Genomic DNA, 13,084 nt, shown 5'->3' with positions numbered 1-13,084 from the left:
CACAAGACCTTCTTTCTATCTCCTAACAGTAAGCAATGGGCACACAGAAAAGCCCCAAATTGTTCTGTGATAGATAGCCACATTGCTTAACTATGTAGTAGAAGGTGTGCCTAAGCTGTCCCACAAATCCTGAAATACAGTAGAGTCTCACTTATCCAAGCCTCGCTTATCCAAGTTTCTGGATTATCCAAGCCATTTTTGTAGTCAATGTTTTCAATATATCGTGATATTTTGGTGCTAAATTCGTAAATACAGTAATTACAACATAGCATTACTGCGTATTGAACTGCTTTTTCTTTCAAATTTGTTGTAAAACATGATGTTTTGGTGCTTAATTTGTAAAATCATAACCTAATTTGATGTTTAATAGGCTTTTCCTTAATCCCTCCTTATTATACAAGATATTCGCTTATCCAAGCTTCTGCCGGCCCGTTTAGCTTGGATAAGTGAGACTCTACTGTACAATAAAACAACATTTCTGTGCAGAAAATAGTTTCTGTGGGGAAGGCCCTTCATGGCAGAGTGTGGGTTTGAAGTGGACCTCTCTATTAGAAACCCTATAAACGCCACTCTGCAGCCCTTGGAAAGCCAGCTTCAACTTAGGGGATGAATATAGCCTTTCAAAAATGGAACAGAAACAAAATTGATTGATGTTCTTCCCTTAATTCAGGGAAGCGAGATAAATTATTCATCGAGAGAACGGAGGAGGGTCTTTGGAAATTCCAGTCTAGAAGGTGAGGAGAAAAACACAAAGCTCTGCTTTGGAGGCTAGAAACACAGTTGGGGGAGGGGGCTGCCTTTAATGGACTAATTTCTCTCTTTGTCTCTGGACCAGAAGAGCTCCCTTGCTTTGGGGGCTGGAGATCTGCATTGCAACCTGCCCATTGTCCAGGTCTCCAAACAAAGCCACACCACCACCTCCGTCAACGTCAAGGCAGGCCATTCCACTTCATGGGAGTGGTCTTCCTCCAGGTTGGAACTGAGGGACCGGAGGGAGGGAGGGAGAGCAGGGCGGTGGTCCATGGCAAGCAAGGCAGTGAGGGTGGATGGGGAAGAGAGGAAGGTGAAACAAAGGGGTCATGGAGATGGAGGAGCAAAGACAAAGGAAGTGGGGGATGGAGAGGTGGATGGAGGGAAGCCCAGGCACGGAGCAGATGGAGGGAAGCTGGGGATGGAATTGGGGACAAATACAGGAGTGGTGCAAGGGAGGGAGGGAGGGGGGCTGAAGGACGGCAGCGATTAGGGAAAGGACAGAGGGAGAGAGCGGGAAGGGGGTGGGGACGACACACGATGGAGCCCACTCTGCAGAAGGCAGAAAGAAAGAGGGACAGGGAGATGGAGAAAGCAGAGGAGAAAAGGGGGTGGGGACAGTCGGAAGACAAAAGGAGGAGGAGGTGGGGAGGGGAGGCCCCTGGATGGTTGGCTCAGTGCCCCAGAAAGAGGACCGGAGGGGGGCGGGGGGGGGGGCAACAGCAGAAGCCGCAGAAAGGGAGGGAGCAGGAGGGACGGGGAGGCAAGGAAGGCACCACTCAAGAGCTGTAGTCCAGCCCAAATGAAAGGGAATGATCAGCAACCTCCTTGAACAACACCAGAGCACACCGAAGACACCAAAGAACCTACTGTTGTGATGGGACCAGGCAGGAAGGAAGGAGGGGATGAGGAAGGTAAGGAAAGCGCACCCCAAAAGCTGGATGTCCCGGCGAATCTGGCCAGTATGGAAGAGATTTGGCAGCAACCTCCTTGTACCACACCAGAGCACATCGAACAGCCTGCTGTTGTGATGGCTTGGAGAAAGTTTCCTTACAGTCCCCCATAAAAAAAGGTTTGAATGAAGACTCACAATGGAGCCATCACAAATGGGACACAGGAGGAACGGGTGGAAGACCCTCCCGCCACCACAAATGCGTCCAGACCCATTTTAAAGCCAAACAAGTCGGTCACCATCACAACGTCCGGAGGCAGGAAATCCCACCATTTGCAAGAATGAAGAATGTGAGAACATAAGAGGAGCCATACTGGACCTGAACAAAGGCATATTGTCCATCAGAAAGACCAGCACCCCTCCTTCCCATGAACCCCAAAATCCTAATTCTGGGGTTGGCCTACAGACTTCCTGCCTAGCAATCACTGAGGACCATTTCCCTTTAGGAATGGACCCCATATCCTTATAGTGTCACTCAAGTAACCTGGCCATCTGAGCTCCTCAAGGCCCATCATTGTAAAACAGAGGCAACAACTATACTTCAGATACTACAGAGAGTCCCTGAAGGGAGAACACATCCAGGAAAGCCAAGTGAGAAAGTGATTCAAGCTTCATGAAATCCATTAGTGGCCTTGCAGCTCCGACAAAAGGAAGAACTCCATAAACAATGGTGTTGTTCCCCAACTGGGTCCCCTGAGTTTTGGGAACTGCTCTTTCACCTGGCTTTGTCAGAATTCATTGACTGAGGATCGGAAAACATTTATTTCTATATACGTTGAACAAGATATCAAAACAATCCATATACAGGCCGTCCCCGAATTACAAACATCCGACTTATAGTTACAAACAGCGGTGAGACAACAGAAAGTGAAAGAAATCTACTCTAGGAAGAGAAATCCACTCTTGGAAGACCTATCATCAAGGGGAAGGGGTCTCTAAAGAAACTTTATCCTTAGTCCTTGTTTCCACAACAAGCCAAATTGCCCAAAATCCAATTCTCATAGGCACAGAAAGTGAGGGGAAATATTCTGAACAGGGGCACAGACAGCAAGAGAAATGCCACAAGGGTGTTGTTCACCCTTCCAGATAAGATCGAAACCGTGTGTGTGTGTGTGTGTGTGTGTGTGTGTGTGTGTGTGTGTGTGTGTGTGTGTGTATATATATATATATATATAAAGATTAAGTCTAGTCATGTCCAACTCTGGGGTTGGTGCTCATCTCTATTTCTAAGCCGAAGAGTCATGTCGCCATAGGCATGACTGCATGCAATGTCGTTGCCTTCCCGCCAGAGCGGTACCTATTGATCTACTCACATTTGCATGTTTCTTAACTGCTAGATTGGCAGAAGCTGAGGCTAACGGTGAGAGCTCACCCCGCTCTCTGGATTTGAACCGCCGACCTTTCGATCAGCATGTTCAGCAACTCAGTGGTTTAACCCGCTTTGCCACCAAGAGCTCTCATATATATATGGAATTCCACTTAGAGAATGTCCCTGTTTTGATTTATATAAAAATCCAATTTAAGAACAAACCTACAGACGCAATCTTATTCATAACTTAGGAGCTGCATATATATTTGGCTTGAGTTACACTTAGAACATGTTTGTTTGTTTTCCGGCTTACATACAAATTAAACTTAAGAACAAACCTACGGAACCTTTCTTGTTTGTCACTAGGGAGCTGCTTGTATTGAGGTGAGGGTCGCTAAAAAGAACCAGAAATTGGGGTAACGCATTATTTATGTATGTGGGCCATTCACGGACAAATTAAATCAATTGTCTTGTATGGCATTTAGGCAGAAGTCAGACCGTGAGTAAGTAGCTACTTCCCAAGGGCCAATCCTGAATTGCTGCTGTTTTGGAAGCTTCCACTGAGCATTCAAAAACAAAGCATATCGAATCCTTCACTCTCCACAACGTAAGAAACCTGGGGACTGAAAAGGCACTTGATAGGAGGGCAGAATTATTATCTGAGCAGAGCATTGATGCCCTGTTTCTCCTGCATTGCTACACCTCTGGACCTGCTGCAGCACTCATGCAGCTCTGCTTCTGAATGGAGATCTCCGCAGGTAAGCAGATAGATGGATATCAAAAGCATGCCCTACAAAGGTCTCCCTGTCTGCAAGGCCATTGTTTTCAACACAGCTTGCAGCTATGAGGAGGTGCGCATCCCGGAGAGCCACACACCAGTCGCCACACATACTGCATACAGACAGAGTGGGTGTGTCGCTGTTGCGATGGTGGCTTCCTCGCACATGTGTTTGCTGCGCGCTTCCTTCGCAGAAGGCGGTGGGAGCGGCGTGTCTGAGACAAAAGCACATATAAAAGCCGATACTGTTGTGCCCACCACATCCTTTCCCAAATACAAGCCATCCCAGAGTTACAAACATCAGACCGACAAACAACTCCTAGTTAAGAACACGGCTGAGACAACAGGAAGTGAGAGAAATCTACTTCTAGGAAGAGGGGAAAGTGGTCTCCATGGAAGCTTTATCACCAATCCTTGTTCCCATATTAAGCCAAATTATCCAAAAACCAATTCTCACAGGGACAGAAAGTGAGGTGGAATCTTCTGACCAGGGGCACAGACAGCAAAGGAAACACCACAGGGGCATTCACCCTTCCCTATGCCATTGAAAGTTTATATATATAAAAACTTTATATATAAATAAATATATATAAATAGGCTTGAATTACACTTAAGAAATGCCCCTGTTCAGACTTATATACAAATCCAACTTAAGAACACACCTACAGACGCAATCTTATTCATAACTTGGGAGCTGCATATATATTTGACTTGAGTTACCACCCCCATATATATATTCGGCTGAATTACATTTAACAAATGTCTCTGTTCCGACTCACATACACATTCAACTTAACAAACCTACAGAACCTCTCTTGTTCATGACTTCAGGACCGCCTATTTGTTGGGTGTGTATACATGTATATCTGTATGTGTATATGTGTGTGCAATATTTGGCTGGAGTTACACTTTAGAAATGTCCCTGTTCTAACTTACATACAAATTCAACTTAAAAACAAACCTACAGAACTTACTCTATTTGTAACGAGGGCTGCCTGTATATGTACATGTATGTGTGTGTATATATATGAACATATATACACATACCGTATATATAGCCTGAGATATATATATATATATATATATATATATATATATATGGCTTGATATTGTGATATGGTCTAAGGGCTAATCAATAAAAAAATATTATTATTATTATTATTATTATTATTATTATTATTATTATATGGTGTATATATATCTATCTATCTTGAGCCACACTTAGAACATGTCTCTGTTCCAACTTACATACAAATTCAACTTAAGAACAAACCTGCAGAACCTCTCTTGTTCGTAACTTGGGGATGGCCTGTATACTGAACAAGACGACCAGAAAGATGGCCAAGGGGGTGGATTTCTTAAGACATTTTCCATGCTTTCTCCCCCCAAAAAAGTCCTTACCCCCCATTCTCACTCACATCAAGGGCCAGCAATACAGGAAGAGGGCCCTCCGCTCCTCCTCTCTGGAATATATACATTCTTTTCTGCAGCAAACAAAGAGGCATTGTCTCCCCTGGAAGCATTCAGGAGTGGCAGATTGCCCTTTTTTAAACAGACCGAACTATTTACAATTTATATATAGAGATGGGTAGACAGATAAAGATTTTAACTGTTTATCTTTCAAACCAATAATATTTAATTCTATTTTTAATGTTTGTATACTTTTAGGTTAAAATTGTATTGGTTTGACTCTCAGCCACTTTGGGCCTCTTTTTTGGAGAGAAAAGCAGGTATGCTTAATAATAATAATAATAATAATAATAACAACAACTGTTAATAATGGGGATTGGTACATCTTCCAAAACAACAACAACAGACTGTTAATTGGCACAAATGGGAATTGGTAGATCTTCAATAATAATAATTATTATTATTATTATTATTATTGGCACAAACGGGGATTGGATGATCTCTGATAATAATAACAATAGCAACAGCAGTAATAAACTGTTAACTGGCACAAATGGGGATTGGTAGATCTTCCAAAATAATAATAATAATAATAATAATAATAATAACAACAACAACAGATTGGCACAAACGGGGATTGATAGATCTTCAATAATAATAACAACAACAACAACAACAACAATAGATTGGCACAATGGGGATTGGTAGATCTTCAATAATAATAATAATAATAATAATAATAATAAGCTATTAACTAGCACAAATGGGGATTGGCAGACCTTCCATAATAATAATAATAATAATAATAATAATAATAATAATAATAATAGAATCAAATACAACTTAACCTCACCCACTTTTCAAAATATATACATGTACACAGGAGACTCTCAGTTAACTGGAATTCTCAAGCAACTGGCAACAAAAAAATCAAAGAAATAATAATATATTTTAAATAAAAACCAGAGCAAAACCCATTGCTAACTGCCATTTATAATAATAATAATAATAATAATAATAATAATAATTTTTGTATCCCGCCTCCATCTCCCTGAAGGGACAAACCCAATCAACATAGTTAAAATATAACATAATAAAATTCATAACACAATATAAAAGAACACACAACATAACACAATATAAAACACCATCGAACAAACCACCAGTGGCCTGAGTAGTAAACATTTAACTAATTAAAATATTGACAAAGATGTTTTTAGAAGACAAACTGTCATAGGTTTGCCTTCCTTTGTCTTAACTTACTTTTAAGTGCCCTATTTCGATATTACTGTCATATTATTAGACCTATTCTGCTCTTCTGCTTCTCCTCAGCCATTGAGGCCTGGATTCTCCTCACACGCCATTGCTCAAAAAGACATCCCTGAGGTAAATTTGCAAAAATTGGCAAAAGGGCGGGGCTTCTGAGGATGGGAACCAATCCCAAAGCAGGAACCTCGGTTTTTAAGGAGATTGACAGGCTGGGGAGCCAATCAAGAAGCAAAGAGGCCTGTCCTGTTTGTTCTGAGAATTTCAACACCCCTGAGGTAAAATTCGTAGATTGTAAAAGGGGTGGGGCTTCTGAGGATGGGAGCCAATCCCAAAGCAGGGATACCCAGGCTTCAAGGAGATGACAGGCAAGGGAGCCAATCAAGGGGCCAAGTCCGGTCTTTGTGCCGATTTGGAGGGAAAACTTGGCAGAAGCTTCCAAAAGGGCAACGTGCGGGCCTCACTTTTGAGGTAGGCCTATAAAAAGCTCGGTTTGTAAAGCAAAAGGATCATAATAATGATAATGACAACAATATAGAAAGGATAATAATAATATAGAAAGGAGTGCCTAAATTTTTGGTGGTCAAAGCTGAGGGGAAATTATTCAAAAGAAGGCCCAAATTCTCCTCAGAATTGGCCCTTAAGTGGTTTGGGCCTTTTCTCGGAGGAATAAAATCCAGATTATCAACTTTGGACTGGATTATTGTGGTTTACACTGCTGTATAATCCAGTTTAAAGCGGAGAATCTGGATTTTATATGGCAGTGTGACATAAGTTCCAATGAATCATTTGGGCCACATAGTTGTGCCTCTGTTTGTAGTCGGTCTGTGCAATTTTCTTACAGCAGCTTTAAATAGTGTAAACTATTATTATTATTATTTAGGGAAAGGTATTTTACTATGTTTTATTTTAACTGCACTGAATTTATTTTAGTTTGTAAGCCACCTTTAGTCCTAATTTTGGGGAAAGGTAGGGTAAAAACCATTTTATTATTATTATTATCATCATCATCATCATTATTAGGGGATAGGGGTTTTTATTAGGTTTTATTTCAACGGTAGTGGCTTTACTTTAGTTTGTAAACCACCTTCAGTCACAATTTTGGGGAAAGGTAGGGCTACAAAACAATATTATTATTATTATTGTGTTGTTGAAGGCTTATTATTATTATTATTATTATTATTACAGTAGAGTCTCACTTATCCAACACTCGCTTATCCAACATTCTGGATTATCCAACGCATTTTTGTAGTCAATGTTTTCAATACATCATGATATTTTGGTGCTAAATTCGTAAATGCAGTTATTACTACATAGCATTACTGCATATTGAACTACGTTTTCTGTCAAATTTGTTGTATAACATGATGTTTTGGTGCTTAATTTGTAAAATCATAACCTAATTTGATGTTTAATAGGCTTTTCCTTAATCCCTCCTTATTATCCAACATATTCGCTTATCCAACATTCTGCCGGCCCGTTTATGTTGGATAAGTGAGACTCTACTGTATTATTATTATTATTATTATTAGGGGATAGGAGTTTTTATTATAACCGTACTGAATTTATTTTAATCTGCCAATCGCCTTGAACTCTAATGTTGGGGGAAAGACAGCAGGTAAACAAAAGTAACAACAGCCATTCCTGTTGTTTTTGGAATCTAGGGAATTCTGTTAGGATTTTGCATTTTGGATAATTTAAAAGCATCTTTGGCCTGTTTTTGTTTGTTTGCTGCAGGAGGGGTGTCTTTTATTTATTATATGCAAATGAGGAGGTGTTGCTTTCTTGTATGAAAAGGGACCCTATCATTTTACTCAGGGCGTGAAGTGTATGCAACCAGCTGCAATGAATCACTCTGACCAGGAGGTCATGAGTTTGAGGCCTGCTTGGAGCCTATGTTTGTCTTGTCTTTGTCCTATGTTAAAAGGCATTGAATGTTTGCCTATATGTGTAATGTGATCTGCCCTGAGTCCCCTTCGGGGTGAGAAGGGCGGAATATAAATGCTGTAAGTAAGTAAATAAATAAATAAATATGCTGCCATATAAAATCCAGATTATTTGCTTTGAAGTGGATTATATGGCAGTATAGAATCATATAATCCAGTTCAAAGCACATAATGTGGATTATCAATTTTGATAGTCTGGATTATATGGCAGAGTAGAAGGCCTTTTGTTCCTGGGCCTGGAATGGGTCATACAATGCCAGAAGGAAGGAAGGAAGGAAGGAAGGAAGGAAGGAAGGAAGGAAGGAAGGAAGGAAGGAAGGAAGGAAGGAAGGAAGGAAGACAAGCTAGCTATGGAAGGTCTGTCTTGTTGCTTTTGCTTGAGGCTGCTGGGAAGGAGAAAAGGCAGGACGTAGAAGGGAAAAGTGAGAAACTGTGACATTTGTGACACATTTGAACACAGTGTGATGGGAGAAGACGAAGCAGGAGAGTCTTCTGCTTGTAAAAGTATAACATTTGTTTCTGCAAAATCTAAGAGGGGTGAGGCTTTGGCAATCCCCGGGACCCATAGATGTAAAGCAGCCTGCCTGTTTGAATGGCTTTCAAAGGGGATTATCCGTTGCCAGGGAGCGCCTCCCCCTTCCCCCAGTGCTCCTGCTGGTGGTGGGCTTAATCCCATTGGGGCCACGTAATAATAATGGCCTCGGTGGGAACTGAACTGAGCAGGCCTCTGGCCCGTCTCAGGCTCTTCATGGGAAAACTCTTCAACCTGTATTTTCATCAGGGCCTTTGGTTTCTAGGTCCTGCAAACACTTTTTTGAGGAAAAAAGTAACACTTGGCACTTGCACAGGAGCACAGCCATCGCCTTGCCACTGGAAGGACAGCCCAGGACTGATCCCAGGTACTGTTTCCACTCTTTGCAAGTGAATCCATTCCAGTCTTCCCTCACCCACTACATGCAGCCCCCAAGTTATGAACAGGTTTGTTCTTAAGCTGAACTGATATGCAAGCCAGACCAGGGACATTTCTTAAGTATAACTCCAGTCCTGTGTGTGTATATAGATAGGTAGACAGATGATAGATAAATAGACACACACATGCGCACACACATATATATACAGGCTATCCCCAAGTTACAAACAAGAGAGGTCCTGTAGATTGGTCCTTAAGTTGAATTAAATGTAAATCAGAACAGCGACTTTTTAAGGTATAACTCCAGCCATATATATAAAGTAGAGTCTCACTTATCCAAGACTTGCTTATCCAAGGTTTTTGTAGTCAGTGTTTTCAATATATAATATTTTGGTGCTAAATTCGTAAATATAGTAGTCTCACTTATCCAACACTCGCTTATCCAACATTCTGGATTATCCAACGCATTTTTGTAGTCAATGTTTTCAATACATTGTGATGTTTTGGCACTAAATTCATAAATACAATAATTACTACATAGCATTACTGCGTATTGAACTACTTTTTCTGTCAAATTTGTTGTATAACATGATGTTTTGGTGCTTAATTTGTAAAATCATAACCTAATTTGATATTTAATAGGCTTTTTCTTAATCTCTCCTTATTATCCAACATATTCGCTTATCCAACATTCTGCCAGCCCGTTTACGTTGGATAAGCGAGACTACTGTACAGTAATTACAACATAGCATTACTGCGTATTGAACTACTTTTTCTGTCAAATTTGTTGCAAAACATGATTTTTTGGTGCTTAATTTGTAAAATTATAACCTAATTTGATGTTTAATAGGCTTTTCCTTAATCCCTCCTTATTATCCAAGATATTCACTTATCCAAGGTTCTGTTTAGCTTGGATAAGTGAGACTCTACTGTATATATGTATTCAATTTAAGAACAAACCTACATGATTGATTATAATGGAACTTAGTTTGGTCCTGGTTTCCTTGTGGACATGAAGTTAGTGATCTTGTTATTGTTATTGTTGTTGTGTGCCTTTGAGCCATCCCTGACTTTTGATGACCCTAAGGCAGGCATGGGCAAACTTGGACTGGATAGCCCTGGAGGTCTCTTCCATGATTGTAATGGAACTTACGTTTTGTCTTGGCTTCCTTGTGGACATGAGATCCGTGAGCTTGTTGTTGTGTGTATTTGAGTCCTTCCTGCCTTCTAGTGACCCTAAGGCAGGCATGGGCCAGCTTCGGCCCTCCCTCCAGATGTTTTGGGCTATTAGGAATGGTGGGAGATGTAATCCAAAACACTTGGAGGGAGGGCCGAAGTTGGGCCATGCCTGCCCTAAGCTTGGCCAAATGGGTTTAGAAGGGTTGTGCCATCACTGTCTGGTTTCAGTGCTGAAACCAGTCCACAATGCTGTCTCTTTGGGATTGTGTTCAAGCAGGCCTGCATCTGAGAGAATGTTTGGGATGATGCACACACTCCAAAGGAGTGGGGGAGCTATCCCACGCACTAAGCAATGCCTTTATGAGCACCCTGAGTCCCAAAAACAGGCAAGCCTTGGCCTTTCCAACCAACTCTCCCTGAGGCTCCTCCGTAAGGGTAGATAGATAGTCTCCTTGCTCTCTCTTTGGGGGCCTTTGATTCCCCTTTGTGTTCTTCACGGCTGGGAAGTTGCAGGGCAACCAAGAGGTGCAATCAAAGAAGCAAAGTGGACTGCACTCATCCTGTTCACACCCCTCTGTCACCTGAAGAGCCAGGTGTCTTTCCTTAAGGTGAGGGAGCCAAGGCGAGGCAAACAAAACTTCTTTAAAAAACATAGATTCCCCCTGTGTTGTCGAAGGCTTTCATGGCCAGGATCACAGGGTTGTTGTATGTTTTCCGGGCTGTATGGCCATGTTCCAGAAGCATTCTCTCCTGATGCTTTGCCCACATCTATGGCAGGCATCCAGGCAAAACATCAGGAGAGAATATTTCTGGAACATGGCCATACAGCCCGGAAAACATACAACAACCCATAGATTCCCCCTCCCTCCAAGTTCCCAATGGAAGCAAAGACAAGTTGTATCTTATGTGATGACTTTCACACAAATGGGGCCTGGACTTGCATCCTTCCTCACAAAACACAGCAAGGGGAGAAGTCATGTTTCCTTATGCTTCAGAGCCCTGACACACACTTCTCTTTATCGAAGGATGTTTAAGTTGGGGGGTTGGAATGGGCCTTCAGCAGTGGTTCTGAAACAGCCCCCCATCTCCTAACCCAGGGCTCCTCAAACTTTTTAAGTGGAGGGCCAGTTCACAGTCCCTCAGACTGTATGATGAAATAGTCCAAAATTAGGATTGTTGTTGTTGTGTGCCTTCAAGTCGTTTCTGACATAGGTCAACCGTAAGTCTAAAGTTTAGGACAGAGGCCAGGTCAATGACCTTAGTTTGGGGACCCCTGTCCTAACCATTTCATGAAACTACTTGCACCAAAGGGAGACACAATTGCATTCAATCCTGGCTCAACAAAAGAGCCCAGTCTGAAACTCTGTCCTGGGGAGAGAGACCCAAGCAGAAGAAGGTACTGCTATGGGGGGGGATGTCTGTTTGACACACATAAACAATAAAGGGGGGGGGGGTACGTCTCTATAGCTCCGTCTCCCTTTCCCTGCCTGGCGGGGGGGGGGGGGGTGTCTCTCTGGGTCAATTTTGCATTCAAAGGCAGAAAGGAAAGAAGAAAGAAAGGAGTGGGAGGTTTGGGATGGAAGAGACTGGGTCTGCCTGCTTGGTGGGGGGGGGGACCAATTTGGGGAGGGGGATGTCTTTCTCCGTGTGGAGAACAATGAACCCGGGAGCCTTCCTTTCCTTTGTTAAGGGAAGGGGAGATGGCGGAGGGGCCTGTCCCACCCCTTCTCTCTTTCCTAGATCGGTTGGGGTGTCGTGTTGCATCGCACCCCCCTCCCCAAACAACAAACTACCCCAACAGTCCCTTCCTTTGAAGGCGGGAGTATTGTTTATCGTACCCCCCAAACAAGCACCTCCCCCAAATAGTCCCTTTCTTTCTCCCCCTGCAAAAGAAGCCCAAGGAGACAAAGAAGAGGGGTCTTGGCTATATCGTCTTTGCTATATAGTCCAATCCATGATTTTATCATATTTTTGTATGTGATTTTTATGACTTGTTTTTATTGTTGATGGATCTGTTTGATTGCTTTGCTTTTATATTGTTGTGTCTGGGCTTGGCCCCATGGAAGCCGCCCCGAGTCCCTTGGGGGAGATGGGGCGGGGTATAAGAATAAAACTACAGTAGAGTCTCACTTATCCAACATAAATGGGCCAGCAGAATAAGCGAATATGTTGGATAATAAGGAGGAATTAAGGAAAAGCCTATAAAACATCAAATTAGGTTATTGTATTGTTCTGGGCATGGCCCCATGTCAGCCGCCCCGAGTCCCCATTGGGGAGATGGTGGCGGGGTATAAATAAAGTTTATTATTATTATTATTATAGGTTATGATTTTACAAACTAAGCACCAAAACATCATGTTTAACAACAAATTTGATGGAAAAAGTAATTCAGTATGCAGTAATGCTATGTAATAATTACTGTATTTACGAATTTAGCACCAAAATATCACGATTTATTGAAAACATCGACTACAAAAATGGCTTGGATTATCCAGAACGTTGGATAAGCGAGTGTTGGATAAGTGAGACCCTACTGTATTATTATTATTGTTGTTGTTGTTATTAGTCTTAAGGCATTGGTCTC

General features: G+C 42.0%; 1 protein-coding gene across 1 annotated transcript in view; it reads right to left on the bottom strand.

The window, feature by feature from the left end:
- The window catches only part of mex3a (mex-3 RNA binding family member A), a 32,946-nt gene that overhangs the window by 17,145 nt on the left and 2,717 nt on the right, over positions 1 to 13,084 (bottom strand). The window lies entirely within an intron of this gene.

This window comes from Anolis carolinensis, unplaced genomic scaffold (assembly GCF_035594765.1).
Source record: "Anolis carolinensis isolate JA03-04 unplaced genomic scaffold, rAnoCar3.1.pri scaffold_14, whole genome shotgun sequence".
Classification (NCBI taxonomy): domain Eukaryota; kingdom Metazoa; phylum Chordata; class Lepidosauria; order Squamata; family Dactyloidae; genus Anolis; species Anolis carolinensis.
This window is presented reverse-complemented; position numbering and strand designations above follow the sequence as displayed.